At 37.4% G+C, this 17,743-nt stretch overlaps 1 protein-coding gene across 5 annotated transcripts in view; it reads right to left on the bottom strand.

Annotated features, from left to right (window-relative positions):
• LOC131435202 (myosin-G heavy chain) overlaps positions 1-17,743 on the bottom strand; it is a 96,228-nt gene that overhangs the window by 56,396 nt on the left and 22,089 nt on the right. For 3 of the 5 annotated variants that reach the window (XM_058602845.1, XM_058602848.1, XM_058602849.1), the window contains exon 2: positions 4,579-4,642. The exons of the other annotated variants lie outside the window; for them this stretch is intronic. The gene's annotated coding sequence lies outside the window, so the exon portion shown is untranslated. The remainder of the gene's footprint in view (positions 1-4,578; positions 4,643-17,743) is intronic. 5 annotated transcript variants of the gene reach the window in all.

Consider the following 17,743-nt stretch of genomic DNA (forward strand, 5'->3'; position numbering starts at 1 on the left):
GCTGGAGACCAATCTAAGCCACGAACGGGCCCCAACTTCAACTCTCCTCGCACCCGATTTGTTAGCCCTGCAGCACCACAACGATAGAGGAGACTCGCATCGCTGTGAAGAAAAAAAGAGACACACGAGTATTTCCTTGACCTCATTACGAGCTCGGAGAGGACGTTGACTGGTGGCTGACGTTGCCTCTGCCTTACTTGGCGAGAGGTTCAGCGAGCAGCCGTATGCTAGTATAGAGGGAACCATTAGTAGATACAGCCCCACACAATTCCAGCAACCGAATCTCCGCCGTTGCAGCCGACTCTAACCATCTTGTTAGGTTATGTGCTGCTTATATAATAGTTGATTGAAAAATTAGTGTCACAATTTTCTCTAGTTTCGCTCCAACCATCCCAACCGGACTAAGAACAAGTACGTACACATGCAACTGTTTGAACTAGTCTACCCACACATAGCTTCTTGGTACCTAATGTAGACTTAGGAAACCAGTCCCGGTCGGCACTTGACTCAACGCGGGGTCTCGTCGCGTTAACTTCACCCATACCGAGATAGACGAGCGGCAAAACTTGATTTGCACTTTTCGCTGCTGTGCAAAGATTGCTCAATAGAGACTATTTTTCCATCTTTAGCTTCGTCACTAGCACCGAGATCCGCGCGATCTTGTCTTCACTGAGGTGCAACACAGACCGCGATGACATATCTCCAGCTCCCTAATATCGTAATTTTCACGATTGAGCCATTTTGTAGGAGAGAAAATATGCGGTATGCCCGTGCACCAGCATTTACTCGGGCGAGAGAGGGGATTTAGTAGAAACTGAAGATAAATATTTTAACATTTCTATCATCAGTATTAGTTCATTAGAACGCTGTGAAGGATCCACTTGCTTCAGGATATGCTGTAGTCAATCATTAAGACCATTAAGTTTCATGGCCTAGTTCATCAACATGTACCTTATGATCAAAAAAGAACCGGAATTTTATTAAAAAACGCAAAATTTCAATTTTTAATAAATTTCTTATTATTGCCTTCAAAGTACTCTCCTCCTGCGGCAATACATGCATGCCAACGCTTGATCCAATTTTCCATACAAGTTTTATAGGCCGCCGAAGGTATGGTCTTTAGTTCACGCAGCGAATTCTCTTTTATGGTCTCTATGGTCTCAAAACGCCTTCCCCGCAATGGCAATTTGAGTCTGGGGAAGAGGAAAAAGTCACACGGGGCCATATCTGCAGAGTACGGTGCTTGGTTGATGATATTGGTTGAGTTTTTGGCCAAAAACTGCGACACAACCAACGCTGTGTGAGCCGGCGTATTATCGTGGTGTAAAATCCATGAGTTTTCCTTCCATAAGTCTGGCCTTTTTTTGCGAATGCCCACACGCAAATGACGCATAACGGCCAAATAATATTCCTTATTAACCGTTTGACCGTCCGGAAGGAGTTCATAGTGCACCACACCACGAATATCGAAAAAAAACAGTCAGCATAACTTTGATTTTGGACCGACTTTGATCCAAGCTTGTACGACCACCTTTGAAGCGTTTATACCACTCGTATGCCTGTGTTTTTCCTAGACACGATTCACCAAAGGCCTTTTCTAACATTTTCAATGTTTCGGAACACTTAAATCCATTTGCAACACAAAATTTGATGCACGCACGTTGTTCTAAATTTTCATCCATTATAAAAATCGCCCCACGAAAATTTTTCAAATTCTTTGTATAGACGCCACACAAAAACTAATCGTACGATATGCGTCAAAATTTTAAAGAATGTGTATAAAAGTGCTGCCAACATTGAGAGAATAAAAGTTTACCGATTGGACAAGCGCGGGAATTTTAAAATGAAAATTCCGGTTCTTTTTTGATCATAAGGTATGATACCAGTTACAATGTATAATAATTATTTAAAAATATAACGAGAACAATGAAACTCATTATTTTTTGCATATTGTACGGGTTAGCATTGAATGAAAAGCAATATTAATAAATCAATTGTTGTTACTACTAAATTAGGAAAACTCTGCATCAATCACTTGCTTGATCGAACTGTATACATACTTCCGAGTTATTCGTAATTTTCGACATTCAGGGGGTTTGGTTACTACCAATTATTTCAAGCTAAAGTGCACACACATATAAGGTATGTTTTTGCATTATTCATTTAATTAATCTCCTCTTGTAGGCTAAATGTGCAAAGCTTTGATGAGTTTGGTGAAAATGCCATTGCCTTCATGGGTACGAAATCAATAACGTTGGTTTCGTACAACTACATCACCGGTTTCGCGTAACGGCACGATGCCAAATCCCGCCGTAAACGAGTTTCACCTTTGTTCTCACAAAGGAAGGGAAACATGTGTTTCTGAAGGCATTCTTCTTTGTATATTTGGCCATTGGTGGTGCTGGTCGTTATGTACGGCTTGCTGAATTTACCGCATCCACATACATTCTTCAATTTTCTTTCGTCTGTTTTAATGTACGTTCTCTCGTTCATTACGATTTCAGCTGCACCAATCACTCGCAGTACAGATTCTCGGCACAGGATTTGGCAATTATGATCTGTTTGTTGGTTTGATACGATTTTACCACACGAAACACGGTCGATTCGATTCAACTGATTTTGAGACTTTGCTGGATTCTCCACGACTTCGCTCATAATTTATTGTCGAATCAATTTTGAAAGCCATCTCGATAACCTTTCGACACAAAATTTTGAACACGTGTAAACGGGTAAATTAGTTTTAACTAAAATTCCATGCATCTTTACCCATGCAATAAAAAGTCACACACAAAAGAAAGTGCAGAACAGTCTTTACGTTTGAATTGGTTTACTAAGAGAATATAATCACGGATATACTTATAGAAGAATAAAAAAAATCCAGTTGATAATAATAAAATATCAATTAAGACGATCATACCTGTACATTACAATTCTGTACTTGTGTTGAAAATTTCCGCGTGTTAACAGTTCGGCTGAAAAGTTCGTATCGTTTAATAGAAACACACATTTTTTACCAAAATTCGTTTTTATTATTTAACATAATTGCCATCAGAGGCGATAGCGATCTTCCAACTTTTCGATACCATTTTTGTAATACGATTTGTCCTTTGCCTCAAAATAGGCCTCAGTTTCAGCGATTACCTCTTCATTGCTTCTAAATTTTTTACTAGCGAGCATTCTCTTGAGGTCTGAGAACAGGAAAAAGTCACTGGGGGCCAAATCTGGAGAATACGGTGGATGAGGGAGCAATTCGAAACCCAATTCGTTCAATTTCAGCATGGTTTTCATCGACTTGTGACACGGTGCATTGTCTTGATGAAACAAAACTTTTTTCTTCTTCAAATGAGGCCGTTTTTTTTTAAATTTCGTCCTTCAAACGCTCTAATAACGCTATATAATAGTCACTGTTGATGGTTTTTCCCTTTTCAAGGTAGTCGATGAAAATTATACCATGCGAATCCCAAAGTACAGACGCCATAACCTTACCGGCCGATTGTTGAGTCTTTCCACGCTTTGGGTTCGGTTCATCGCGTGCAGTCCACTCAGCTGACTGTCGATTGGACTCCGGAGTGAAATGATGGAGCCATGTTACGTCCATTGTTATATATCGACGCAAAAAAATCGGTTTTATTTCGATATAACAGCTCCAAACACTGCTCAGAATCATCAATTCGTTGTTGTTTTTGATCGATTGTGAGCTCACGCGGCACCCATTTTGCACAAAGCTTTCTCATATCCAAATATTCGTGAATAATATGTCCAACACGTTCCTTTGATATCTTTAGGGTGTCAGCTATCTCGATCAACTTCACTTTACGGTCATTGAAAATCATTTTGTGGATTTTTTTCACGTTTTCATCGGTAACAGCCTCTTTTGGAGGCTGTTACCGATTCCACTGCGTTCATCGTCTTCGGTGCTCATATGTACGAAATTTTGCAAGCCACTTACGAATTGTTGCTTTGCCCGGTGCAGAGTCTGGATAACACTCATCAAGCCATTTTTTGGTATCGGCGGCACTTTTTTTCATAAAAAAGTAGTGTTCATCAACACACGAAATTCCTTTTTTTCCATTTCTTTTCACAATAACAAAAGTAGCTTCACTCAAAATGCAATATCTCACGAACTAATAATCAGACAGCTGTCAAATTTATACACGTATCTTTTGAAGCTTGGTACTAACTGAAAATGGTATGGATTTAATTCTAGTGGCCCTCTCATAGAAACGATACGAACTTTTCAGCCGATCTGTTACGCAATGATCAAAATTACGGTGCAATCGATCGTGAAAAATGCAACTTGCCAACCATACACCAATGAGTGCAACCATTAAGTATCTTTCGTATTTTTTTGAATAGTATTTAATAGCTAATTCAAATATATGCATATGATTTAGGATTAAGTTCAGTAATCTGTCACCGAAGCTTTCTTTTTTACAAAAAGCATTTAATTTTAGTGTAATTTTCAATTACACGTTATAATTCGAAATTGTTAGAAATTCTGATTTAAAAAGAACTTATACGTAACGCAACCACATAAATTAGGTTAGAGCTCGGATTGTTACTTTCATTGTCACCAACCTGCATTTGTTCGTACACCATTCTACGATTGGTGAGATATCCTCTTTATGTTGTATATACACACCTGTGAATAAAAGGAAAACAGTATATTTATTAGTGCATTGCGTGATATTAAAAATAATTACATTCTAAAAATTTGTACATTTTGAGTTTAACCGCAATTTGCACACTCTCATCTTACATATCAATCGGAGTTACCAATACTAGCCTCAAAATACACTTTCGATACGTATTTCGTTCAAAATCACTATGACCTTCACCATGATAAGTTTACCAAAGAAAATGTATTATTCAATTATAAAAATATAGAACTATACCGTGCTTTCAAAACGTTCCAAACTTTGAAAAATAATTCTATTTTTATTGCTTTAGCTAGAATAATAAATAAATAAATCTTCATAATTCTAGTTGCTATTTTGACTTTTTCTGAACAATCAAATTTTATTTTTTAATCTTTGATGAACGCGTTTGATATTGATTTGTTCACCTAGAAAAAGTCGTATAAATTTACGTATTTAAAATCGACTGTCAAAATCTGCAAACCCGAAAACCCTGATTAATTTATGTGAAATTGATACTTCGACACTAATCAGCTAGTATCTTCTGAAACGGAAGTCGGATCTGACTCGAAAAACAGGAAGATTTCATGGGATCTAGATCTTTCATTTGAATCTTAGATGGAGGAGATTAAGCGGTTAAGCCATCTCCGAGAAAATTGAGTGAAATTATTTGTCAAACATATTTTCTGATCTCGACGAACTAATTCGAATGGTATATCTGTGTACGAAGTAATGTTCTTACAGCAGTCCTACTACTACTACTACTGAAATAGGGGTAAAAAGTCGCTTACACAAAAAAATTGATAGCTCCGTTTAAAATGGACGGATTTTAACAATCTATAATTTGTTGGATAGTTATTACCCTGTGAAATCTAAGTCTCCAAAAATATTTAGTTTACAATGTGATAGATCTTGTCAAAACACTTAAAATTTGGACATATACCTTATTATAACTCGAAAAGTAAACATCCGATTTCAAAGGCATTGAATAACGTTCAGGGCGACGAGGAGACCTTCCATTTGCGATTAGTCAAAATCTGTCCAGCTACCCCTGATGCATTGATCTCTTTGTTAGCAACACACATACATTTTTCTCAAGTGTTAACGATTTTTTCCCTTTTTTACCTTTTTTTATATATATAAAAAAAGGTATAGAATTCGCTCAAACTTTCTAAAAATTTTCCGAGGCCCGGAAGGCCAAATGTCATATACCAATCGATTCAGCTCGACGAACTGAGCAAATGTCCGTGTGAGTGTGTGTGTGTGTGTGTGTGTGTGTGTGTGTGTGTGTGTGTGTGTGTGTGTGTGTGTTGTCGAGATCGAGAGGTCGAGATCTCAGAGATGGCTAGACCGATTTTGATCAAACTAGTCGCAAATGAAAGGTCTTCCCGTCATCCAGAACGCTATTAAATGGATTTGAGATCGGATGTTTATTTTTTGAGTTATACAAAGTTTTATGTCAAAATTTTCTTTTTTTTTTTACAGTATCTGTCACATTTGACCTTGAAAACAGAATATGTTTTCAGACTTAGATTTCGCACGGTAATAGCTATCCAACAAGTCATAGATTGTTAAAATCCGTCCATTTCTAACGGAGATATCGAAATTTTTGTGTAAGCGACTTTTTCCCCTATTCCAGCAGTAGAAGTTTTGAGCGCTGTCTGGCAAAGAAATGCTTGGAAGCAAAATAAAACACGATTTTCTATACTGTTACATACATTTGTTTCTAAGTACCCAAAAGACTGTATACAGCATCCGTTTTCATGACATTTTACCTCGGACCGATTTTAGCACGGTTCGTTTTTGGCAAAATAATCCTTCGAATATGACAAATGTAAAACAGATGATATCAGCATTTTCGAGTTGAAAGTAGTTCCATAATTATATTGATTTAAACTACTTACAGCAATAAATGCTGGAAGAACATAACACCCATATACCATTCGAATCAGTTCGTCGAGATTAGCTTTCAAAATAATAATTTCACTCTATTTTTTCCGGAGATAACTCAACTGTTTTCTACAAACTCAGATCCATTTGAAAAGTCGTATGCTTCCAAACAAGTTTCATGAATTATGTTTGGTTCCAACCTCTGGTTCCGGAACTACAGGATGATATGTGAAACAAAATTAAAATTGTGTAACTCATTTTTCTCATAGATGGCTGAACCGACCTAAGATTCAAGACTTCAAAACCATCTATGATTCAAATGAGAAGTCTTAAGTCCTATAAATCATCTCGCTTTTCAGTCAGATCCAACTACCGGTTTAGGTGATACAGTATAAAAATGACTATTTCACATAAATTAATCAGGTTTATCGGGTTAGCAGATTTGGATAGTCGATAACCAAATAAACTTATTTTATTTTTGGTTGTATTCAGTTTTCGATTCGGAAGGCACCCAAAAATTTAATTCGTACTACGATTTCTCAAAGATGTTTACACTGATTTTCAAACATTTTGAAACAAATGTAAACTATACAGCTACTCATGTCAATTTATCTGACTTCGGCTACACCGATTTTAGAATTCCGGTTTCAGTATCGAATCGTTTCTCAAAGTTCAATCGTTTTCTCAAAAAAGCCAAATCGAAGAAACAAAAATTAAATATTAAATAAACTTATAGTCCCATGCAAAATTAATGAATTTTATCCAATTCTGACTTCCGATTCTGGAATCATTCTGTGAATGATGAATTTTTTTAAATTCAAACCGATATGGAAGATGACAATCCCGAAAAGCTTCAAAGTTGGACTCAAAACTATTGCAATTTATTCGTCAAGTCAATTCATGGCCATACAAATCGGTTTGGGTTATGCTGACTCCTAAATACCGGCACTGGAAGTACTTTGAATTACCGTAAACTCTAAAGTGAAACTTACTTCGACATATCATGGAATGTTTAATCGATTGTCCTACTTTTAGATTCAAATTCAATCCGATTTGCAGTCATTAAAATAATGTCATGAAAACTGAAAAACCGAAGAATATTCATGCAAACAACACATGAGGATTGATAAAAAAAGGTATCATCTCACTGCTAGGTGGATTAATCACGTTTTTATATTTATAAAGAAAGGTAAAAACAAGATATAACAAATCCATTCTTTTCTCAAAATCGAGAAAATTCGCGCAAGTTCTATTTCAGCTCTTCCTTCATATTGAATATAGAAAGGTATCAGAATTGTTGGAAAAACGGACTTTCGAAGGGAGCCTCGGAGACCCATAGTGTTGTATACCATTCGACTCAGTTCGACGAGATCGGAAAATGTCTCAATCTCTCACACTTTCTTTCTCTATCTTTCTCCCCCCCCTCTCTCTCTCTGCAGCGCGCACAGCATCCTCGTTACTGCTCTGTCAACAACGTTCCACGTGTTTTCGTCGCGACACATCTCCTCGACAATGTTGTCGACTGTCACGTCGCGCATATACCTGCGTATTTCCGCGAACCCAGGGCATTCAAAGACTAAGTGCGTCGATGTTTCTTCACGTTCATACACTCCGGACAAAGAGGGGAAGACACGTGACCAAACCAAAACAGATACTTCCGAAAACAGCCATGCCCGGACAGAAACTGCGTCAGCTGGAAGTTTACCTCTCCATGCTTCCTGTTGCCCTTTCCGCCTTCTCGACGCTCGACGACGGTACGAATGGCATCTACCGTTGATTTTCACTTGCGGAAGCCGTACTGCATCGTGGACAGCCCTCTCACACTTTCGGTATACTCGGTCAGCCTGTTAAGGATGATCCTCTCCAGAAGTTTTCCGAGCGTATCCAACAGGGAGATCGGCCTGTACAATGCTGGATCTCCTAGCTGCTTTCCTGGTTTTGACAGCAGCACTAGTTTTTGGACACAGCATGCATTTGGGTTGCTTCGTGCAGTCTCGAGCAACGTGTCCGTTTTCGCCACAATTTCAGCACCGTTTGGATCTGTCTGGACTCTTGCAGTGTCTGGACTGGTGACCAAACTCCATGCACCTGATACACCTCTCCATTTACTTGGTGACTTGGGGAGCCGATGATTCTTTGTCGTATCCATGTCCATGCTGTACGTATTCGCTTTCGTGATCTCTTGGTTGTCTATGAAACAGGGAGGCCAAACGAGGGGTGAACACGTACCGTCATGGGTTCGTGTCCAGAGCCAGTCGCCATCCAATCCGTATTCCGTAGTCCGTTGACATTTTCGTTGACCAGTATGCCATAATCAGGATGTTACTGGCATCGATCCTGATGTTCGAAGATTTTTTTACGCGCTCAATTTTCTCAGAGATGGCTGAACAGATTTCAACCAAACTCGTTTGAAAACTACTGTCGGGCCATTCATCAAGTTCAAAGATCAAATGGTTGTGACGTTTGGTTTCGGATATATGATTGTATAAGTGACGTAACCGACAAAACACGTTGTTTTTTACCGCTCTAATGTATATATTTTGGGATTACCTCTAATTTCGTTAAGCGCTATTGTTCAGAAGTTTAAGCATCTCGAAAAAAGTCCTCATGCAATATTTGAGCTAAATCGGAAAGTCACAGAAAGTCGTTATTTTCAAAAAAAATTTTTTTCGAGATGACACTAAATCTCGACGTTTCATGCAATTCTAAGACTTTTGGCGTCAGAAATTTCGAAAACTTCATGTAGCCACCCCACCTCCTGGTGACATTTCAAGATATATGAAAATTCCACTAAGTGGACTAAGAAGGGTTTTTTAGACATTTCCCGATCTCGTCGAACTAAGTCGAATGGAATCTCCGAAGTTCCGATGGAAAGGCGGGTTCTCCAGCTATTCTATTACATTTCTATAGAGAAAGGCAAAAATAATAAAAATCGTCTTCCATTCGCTAACGAATTCTTACTTCAGACTAGTGTTTCGGATTTTGATTCAGACTGTTACGAAAAATTATCTTCTACTTGTTTTACTAGATTTGTAAAAACGAAAACGTTTATAAATAATATAAAACTGGGTGAATTTAATAGAAAAGTTAAATATAACACCTCCATTATTATACGGTTCAGCAACCTTTCGTTAAATTACGCCATTCCGATGCAACAGTAATTCTATAACCTATTTTTACTACTTGCATTAAACAGGGAAATTGCATCGCAGGTCATAGTGAACTGAAAATTAATAAAACTAATTAAAACATATTTTTTTCATTTTTCGTGCGGTCGGGTATCCGCCGTTAGTTGTTGTCATTGCTACATCATAGTTCGGGTTGCCCAGTACAAACCTATCAAATAAGGTCACATCAAAAGTGCTGAAATATCACAACATCGTTGGTGTCTGGGTTTCACACACATACACACCAACATTTTCAATTATTGTGGGCTATTACTGGAGCTCGTCTTCGTCTTCGTTGAGAATTGAAAGTGTCAGAGGACCGCAGCAGCTATCTCGGGGAGCCAATAACATCACCTGCAACGGTATTATGGCAGATTTCGGTTTCTCGCGGATGCTGGCGATGCGCTCATCCAATAGTCCAACTTCATCACCATCATCCAGCATTGTGGTGGTGGCGGTAGAGCGAGCTAGATTACGATATATGGGCGAAATGGGCGCGAATCGAGATATGAAAAACATCTCAGCTGAGAACCGGTTGATGTGTGCCGGTGTTGAAAGAAGCGAAAGTGAGAATGGGCTTTAGGTTGTGATTGTGATTGTGGTTGTAGCACAATTGCGGTTGCCAAAATTTACGACCAATGGATAGTAGTATCGAGTTAGGTTTTCGGTAACAATTGTCAATGAATCTACCGAAGAAATTAGAACATATGACTAAAACAATTAGCCATAATAAGAGCATGTATTTATTTAAACATAATCCCAAAATGTCAACAGAAAACTGGTAACTGCCTATTGCTGTGAAAATTTAAATTTTCATATATTTTATCGATGGCTTAGGCCTTCTTTCAGAAAATGATATGAAAATCAAATAAATATTAAATTACTTTGAAAAGTTTCAAAATTACTGTTTTGCTGTTTTAAATAGCTTAATCTGAAAATCCTTTTGGTTGAATGAAGTACGTCATCGTCTTCTACCGAACGCCTATTAGATTCACAAGAGGTTGACTATTTTGGTACAGGATTATTACACCTTAGGTATTTGCCAAAGAAAGGTGCTGAGGTCCAGAATGTGATTTGAGAAGAATCGACAACGTGAGAAATAGAAAATCAAAACTATTTCCATCCATAAGATTCTTAAATTGTGTCAATTGTCGAAAGCCCTCATATTCAAAAACTGCATTTCCATTGGAAATAATTATCAAGTAATCAAACTAAACAAAAATTAGATAAAACTGGATACATCATAATCTGCAGCAGAATCACGCCATTGGTACCTTTGTTGGTAGAATATAGTACGCCTTTCTTGAAAACCTAACTCAGAAAATTTGAAATGATTTTATTCTTGTGTGCCGAATTCTTATCGTCACAGGCTCTGCGGGCGCCGTTCTCAAGGACGTTTGCTGGTCCGCCTCACCGTTGTGCTCTGATTATGCCTTCAACATTTTCAGCACAAGTCGGTACACCTACGTGTGTACATTTCGTCTCGTGCCTCGTACTCGACCGGCAAAATGCAGAGCCTTTTTCACTATATATGTGACGTACCCGGCATGAATATCCTTTGAGCCTATATACCAGCCGGATAATAGGCCAAAAATCTGGGCTCGAGCGGTATACAGAAGAAAGCAGACAGACGACGAAGCTCGATTCGGTGTAGCAGGTTTGACTGGCTGAAGGATACAGAATGGCAAGGCGTGTAAATGCTACAGAGACTGTATATGTATGAGTGTGAATTTATAGGCTCTATGCCCAAACCGGTAAATGGATTGACGGTTCTAGTGGAAAATTTTCTGGAATATTCAACCTTAAATGCTTGGAATGTCGAAGCGAACTCCAATTTGAAATTCCGATGCAATTCGCATGCACTATAATATATTCAACTCGCAATGCACCATTTTTCATGTTAGTAGTTTTCAGTAGATATCAGAGGAAAGTCATTCGGGAGTAGGTAACATGACGTGTGCCGAACCCAACCTTGTCATTCCAGCAACGATACTCCAGTGAGCTCATTCGCGTCAGGTTCAACACCGCCTGTTCGTTTCGGATCGCGTGCAAAGGAAACGGTTTCATTCTGTGAGGAATTAGGATTTTATGCGCGTCAGTTCAAACTAACACCAACCCTGCTGTGCTTTCCCCAGACTTGGCATACTATCAATGTATTTTTTGTCAGGTGACAGGGCAGGTGATCTGGATGCGAATGCTAGCATAAAACCGCCTTCTCAGAGTGGGGTTAAATAGAAAAAGATGATGAAAGTATAAATAATCGCACCCATCGCGTTGACAGTAGAAGCACATGCCCTGGGAGCCAGGTGGATTTAGGCCGCAATGAGAAGCGGTGCGACGCGACATAGCTTTATTCAGGGCGTGACTTTCAAAGTCAGTCACCGCGCACATTTTTTTAGGGATGAGATCCTTTCGGGGTAACGTCGAGAAAAATCGTCAAGAGATCTAGCATTGACTGGTAGATTCAAATTTCAATAATTGTGTCCTGATATGATCAGTTAGCAATACTAGATATTCACGGCTTTCCTCTTCACTTATCAGTAGTCATACGATTTGTTTCAGGAATTGACCATTGTTTTGGTAGTCTTTCTAACCCCCCTAGGCTTGTAGGCTAGAACTCTTGTAACATCATTAAACACATGAGAACCAAAAAGAATAATGGTTTTTTTTGAAAACTCCTGCAAAGGTACGAGAGTTGTATATATCTATGATGTTTATGATATGCTATTCACACCTATCACAACAAAGCTTTTTTTTATTGCAACGGTCTGCCTTAACATTACAATTTGATCAATCATTAAACACTGAACAAAATCAGCTAGAAATTGTATACAAAAGTAAAAAGTGTCTAGGAGGTTCCTGAATACTTTGCCTATAAGCATTACGCCCAAACTTTCCTTAGGAGTGTTTTTTTTTTATTCAATAATATAGTATAATATTAAGTTCCTTAGGAGTGTTGTGGAATCTGCTTCTACTTATAGAATCATTTTCAATGAAAGCCGTTGTAATGGAGAAAAGAAGCTACAAAGGGCAGTACGCCTTTTGTTATTAGTAGGAAGAAGGAAATATTTCTCCTCTCCCTAAACGGTACGTTTTTAGTGGGTGCCCTGCTTATCCATCCTGGTGCTCTGAAACTAGGATTCTATTCTTAAGATTTGTTCAAACAAGCAATGGCGAGGTTTGATTGCACACGAGCAAAAATCAAATACTTTGATGGATGTATTTCGATCAAGTAGTTATCCTAGAAATTCCAAGACCAAAATGCGTAAAATCGTCAAAAAACAAATCACTGTTTCAGTTTTTTGTTCAAATATTGATATTTCGGTTATTTTTGGTCATTAAATCGACTTACTAAAAGAAATATTGAAAAGAATCTAAAAGTTATTTTAAAATGAAATTTTACAAAAAAATAACATTTATCTTTTTTTTATACTATAAGTTTAAGTTTATTGTGTTATCTGCGAAATGTTGAAGCTTCATTCAAATGTGTTTATTTCTGTAATAATGGTATGGTTTTGTAGAAAAGGAGTCAGAAAACTTCATTTTCAATAACTGATAGAAAATTTTTTTTGTATGCCTCTTTCGAAAAGTCATTTAAATGATTAAATACACAAACTTATTAAAATTTGAGCAAATAATTAAAAAAAAGCCATTTTTTCGGGAGATTTCCCGAATTCTGACCCCAAATCATAATTCATTCTAGGAAGTTCCATTAATATAGTATTTTAGGATGGGTGTATGAAAAATTTCAGAAGAAGGTATACTGGTTATATTTTAGCTTGGATATTTCCGGGGGTTAAGGGTTAACTTAATCAATTACAGAATTTTATTTTATTTTGAATCCACCATTTAGGGTTAACATCACAATTTTGAACACCAATATCTTTCGCTTTTCTTTATTTGAATTCAATTTCATTACGATTTGAAAACGTTTTCGTCCCGGGTTGGCGGTTCAATGCATAGGTCACTGGTCTTACAAGCCAGTGGTCGTATGTTCGAGCCCCGACATGGATGGATTATTAGTGTCAGTAGGATTGTAGTACTAGCCATGCAATGATCCTGTACGTATGAATCGGCTGCGAAGTCTGTAGAAACAAAAAGGCCAACTACCACAAAAGGAATGTAATGCCAAAACTTTGCTACGATTTGAAAACAATCTGAAAGAAATGATCTTCGGTGGAATGGGATTCGACGAAATGATCTTTCGTGCGAAATAGCTTTCGGCGGAACGGCTTTTAGTGAAATGACTTTGGGCGGAATGATCGAGAACCCACAACTTTATAAGACGGCCTCTTTTGAATAGCAGCCTCATACCTATCAGTGGCTGAATGTAATAATCGGAAAAAAGTAGCTATTTATGGAAAACACGTAAAAGTATTCTTTAATGCAAAATCTGAATACGTATTTTGCACTGCAAAAAACGTTTGAAAAAATCTTCATTGTAATACACTCACAAGAACTGTGATTGAAAAAAACCCTATGAAATCGTAGCCGTTCTCCTGAAACGAAAACGTTCTCCTGAAACAAATAATTCAACAATACTTAAATTAGTTGTTTCAAAATCGGCCAATCACACGAATTGATAGCTGCGTCTTCGTCATATCAACTGGTTTGAATAATATTATATGTAAAATTTTGGACAAATTGTGCCATTATCTTCAGAATCAAGAACCATTCAAATATCAATAGCCAACAGAAATAATTTGAAACAAAACCTGATAAAAAGTAAAACGAAAATGAAAACTAATAAAAAAATATCCCATATAGTCAAGTATTGTAGTTTTCTACAAACCGTTTGTTATCGAGCCTAACTATCTGTATAATAAGCAGAATATGTTTAACAGCACATGTTGTTGGCATAGTCGAAAAATGCCAAATCCTACTGAAAATTATTGTACTAATTTTCATACACACTGATAACAATCGATTTTTAAAATTCAAAATCGATTTGCAAAAACACACTGTTTTTGGTTTAAATGAAATTTGTCCCTTGATAGGTGAACCTACCAACCGTCCGTACATTCCACAATGGGTACCTTTAAAAAAAATAAGTTTTTATAACAAAAACTTTTTCGTGTCCAAACTGAGATTGTTTTCCAGTGTCTTTTAATCGAAAGCTAAACTGAACTGACAGTTATAATCATCCAGGAATCCAACGAAACTCAACTTATTAGTAGATTGCACAGAATACTCTATCAGTTGCCTGATATTTGCCAAAAATATCACTTACTGGGTAGAAAAAAATTATTTTCCTTTAAAACTGTCCATCTTTCAATACATGGAAGGTAGGCAGAGAACATAATTATCTATCTTGGAACAGAATTTCATTCATATAAAAAAATGTGCCTTTTGAAATCGAATTCTTTCAGTAAAGGTTTTGATTACAATTATTTTCATTCGAAAATTTGACCAACTTTGAGAACATTACTAGTACAACACTTTATTGTAGGATTTGTCATTTTTCGGCTACAATCACTTGAACAAATTGGGTTTGTTTGGCCCAAAAAAGACAGTTTATATAAGTTTTGGAAAAACAAAGCATGCAAAGTAGCATTTTGTGATAAAGTCCTCATGTCCAGAAAGTTTCATTCAAATCTGAGAAGGTGCTGCCAACTCCAAATACGATTTGGCGTGAAATTAGTCATAATTATCGCTATCTGTCGAATAATGAAGAAAACTACTCAATGAACGAGAATAATTGTAAATGATATTCTATGTACACCGAACGCTTTTGACATGTACACTGCGCAGCTTTTATCAGATTTCATTCGACAATGTGGTTTCTATTCTAACAACTCAATGGTTTAGCAAGTCGATAAAAATGAAAAAAAAAATAAAACGAATCACTTTTGAACTATTTTTTCTGAAATCTACAGGATAGCTTGATAGCAGAAAAGTTCCATGGGTGGGAGAATGTTTTTCAGGATCGAGTCCAACTTTCGCGAATACTTGTTGATTGTACAAATAAAATGAATTGAAATACATGTCAATCGAGCTTTATAAACAATGAACTCATAGGGATCTTGGATAAATTATAACCGTATTTATACCAAATGCACAAATTAAATATCATTGTTTTTTATGTTTTATTGTAGACGTGGCATCCCAAAACTGTAACTACTTAATCTCAGCTGCGAGTACGGTAACAAAATGATGAGAAGCCCCTCTCAACTTCACTCCACAGGATTACAAAACAACGCACTGTCAACAATAGGCACATCGATTCACATTAATCGTTCATCACCCTGCTACTGGCGAGAGAAACCAGCGGATCCTATGCAGATAATAAGTGCAGGGCTAGTGGAGTGACGATTCCGCGGCATCTAACTCATATCACGTTTTTCTTCTTCGCGGTTGTTATTCACTTTACCCCGTATGTGTGAAGAGCGTGAAGATCGAAAGTAGGTTTTGTCTTCCCCGTTGGCGCATTCAACTTCGTGAATTCCCCCACACCGGATTCGTTTTCTCGATGCGAATAATCTCGGCTGCTACTAGCACCACTTTTCCCGCTCTATTTCTGTCTGTATAGACACCACGGTTGCATACGACGTGGGACTTGGAGCATGCTGGGCTACGACGATGGCGGGTGGTAAACTGGCACAAATGTCTCAATACCAACGCGCGGGAATGACACCTAATACGTACACCATACCAACGGCTCCGTACCGACTCGCATTAGGTAGCTGTACTCACCCGCCCGGAATGACAAATTGATGACGATCGCTACCACCTAATGGACTAGAGGTGATATTTTAATTGGATCGTGGGATAGGTTTGGGATAGCCCCACGGTATGTGGCGTGTGTGAATGAGGTGGATTCAAAGGAAGACAGCAAAATAATCAGCCACTTCGCTTTCACTTGGACTCGCACGGGGAACGTGATTCGAAGAATTGGACGAACAGCTGTCTGATCGGGGATTGATTCCTACGAAATTGGAAACAAAGCTATGGTAGAAAAATAGTGTCATCATCAATTTGAAAAAATAGAATATCCTTATTATTTTTCAAAAAAAATTTTATTATTTATTATCGTTAATCATTTTTTTAATTTTAAATGTTGCTCTTCATGAGATATTGCTCTTCAATTTCTAATAGCAATGATTTCAAGTATAATATTGCAGTTCACGTAGAACTGAACTGCGATTCATAAAAAGTTCAAACCATAGAGTAAATAACTTCGAAACTTTCTTTAATTAATAGTTTTAATTGAATCAATTTTATTCAATAGTAAACAGTACATTATATCTAACGGATGATGGAAATCCGATTCACAACTCCGTAGTCCACAGTATTATTTTTTCTGTTCCACGGTATATAGATAAAAAAATTAACTGTATACTTTATGATTCGCCTTCAACTGGTCAGTGCATAATAATTTATGTTGAACTGTTATGTTACTCAGTGGTTCAACATAAATCGTTTAGCAGACTGAAATTTTCTTCTAATTGCCGAACACTTTTCTAGTTTGCATAGAACTGTAATTTATTAGTTGATGTGTCGAATGTAGCAATATCAATGAAAATGCCTCTCCTCCAAAAAAGAAAATGACAACGAGATCCAGCATTAAAAAAAATCTTAACGACCACGTTAAGCCAAAGATCAATTGGCCTAAATAAAATCGTTTTTGAAAAAAAGTTATACATTCTTCAATGTATCGTCAATTGTATCGACCATGGAAGGAGTGGATACAGGGCCGGTGAATTCTTTGGGAATTTTGGTTACCCTGACCGTTCAGTTTGTTGGACCTGATGATGGAAGGTACTGCATTTCTTCGAGATCATCCTGCATTTCTTCGAATCCGAAGAAACAGCCGATCAAAATGTGTCTCGCGAAAATTGAATGGCGCACAAAACAAATCCACAAACAGCCCATAACACATTATTCAAAAAATCCCGGGACTGACCCAGAGACGTTTGTAATATCAAGCTAACCTCATTTTTGAAAGTACCAACCTTCAGATGATATATGTAAAGTTCACAATCGAACAAAAGCAACAACGCATCAGACTATTTTGGTACAGTTTAGTCGCAATAAAAAGAATTTCTTGTG

The sequence above is a fragment of the Malaya genurostris genome, chromosome 3 (assembly GCF_030247185.1).
Source record: "Malaya genurostris strain Urasoe2022 chromosome 3, Malgen_1.1, whole genome shotgun sequence".
In the NCBI taxonomy this organism is placed as follows: Eukaryota; Metazoa; Arthropoda; class Insecta; order Diptera; family Culicidae; genus Malaya; species Malaya genurostris.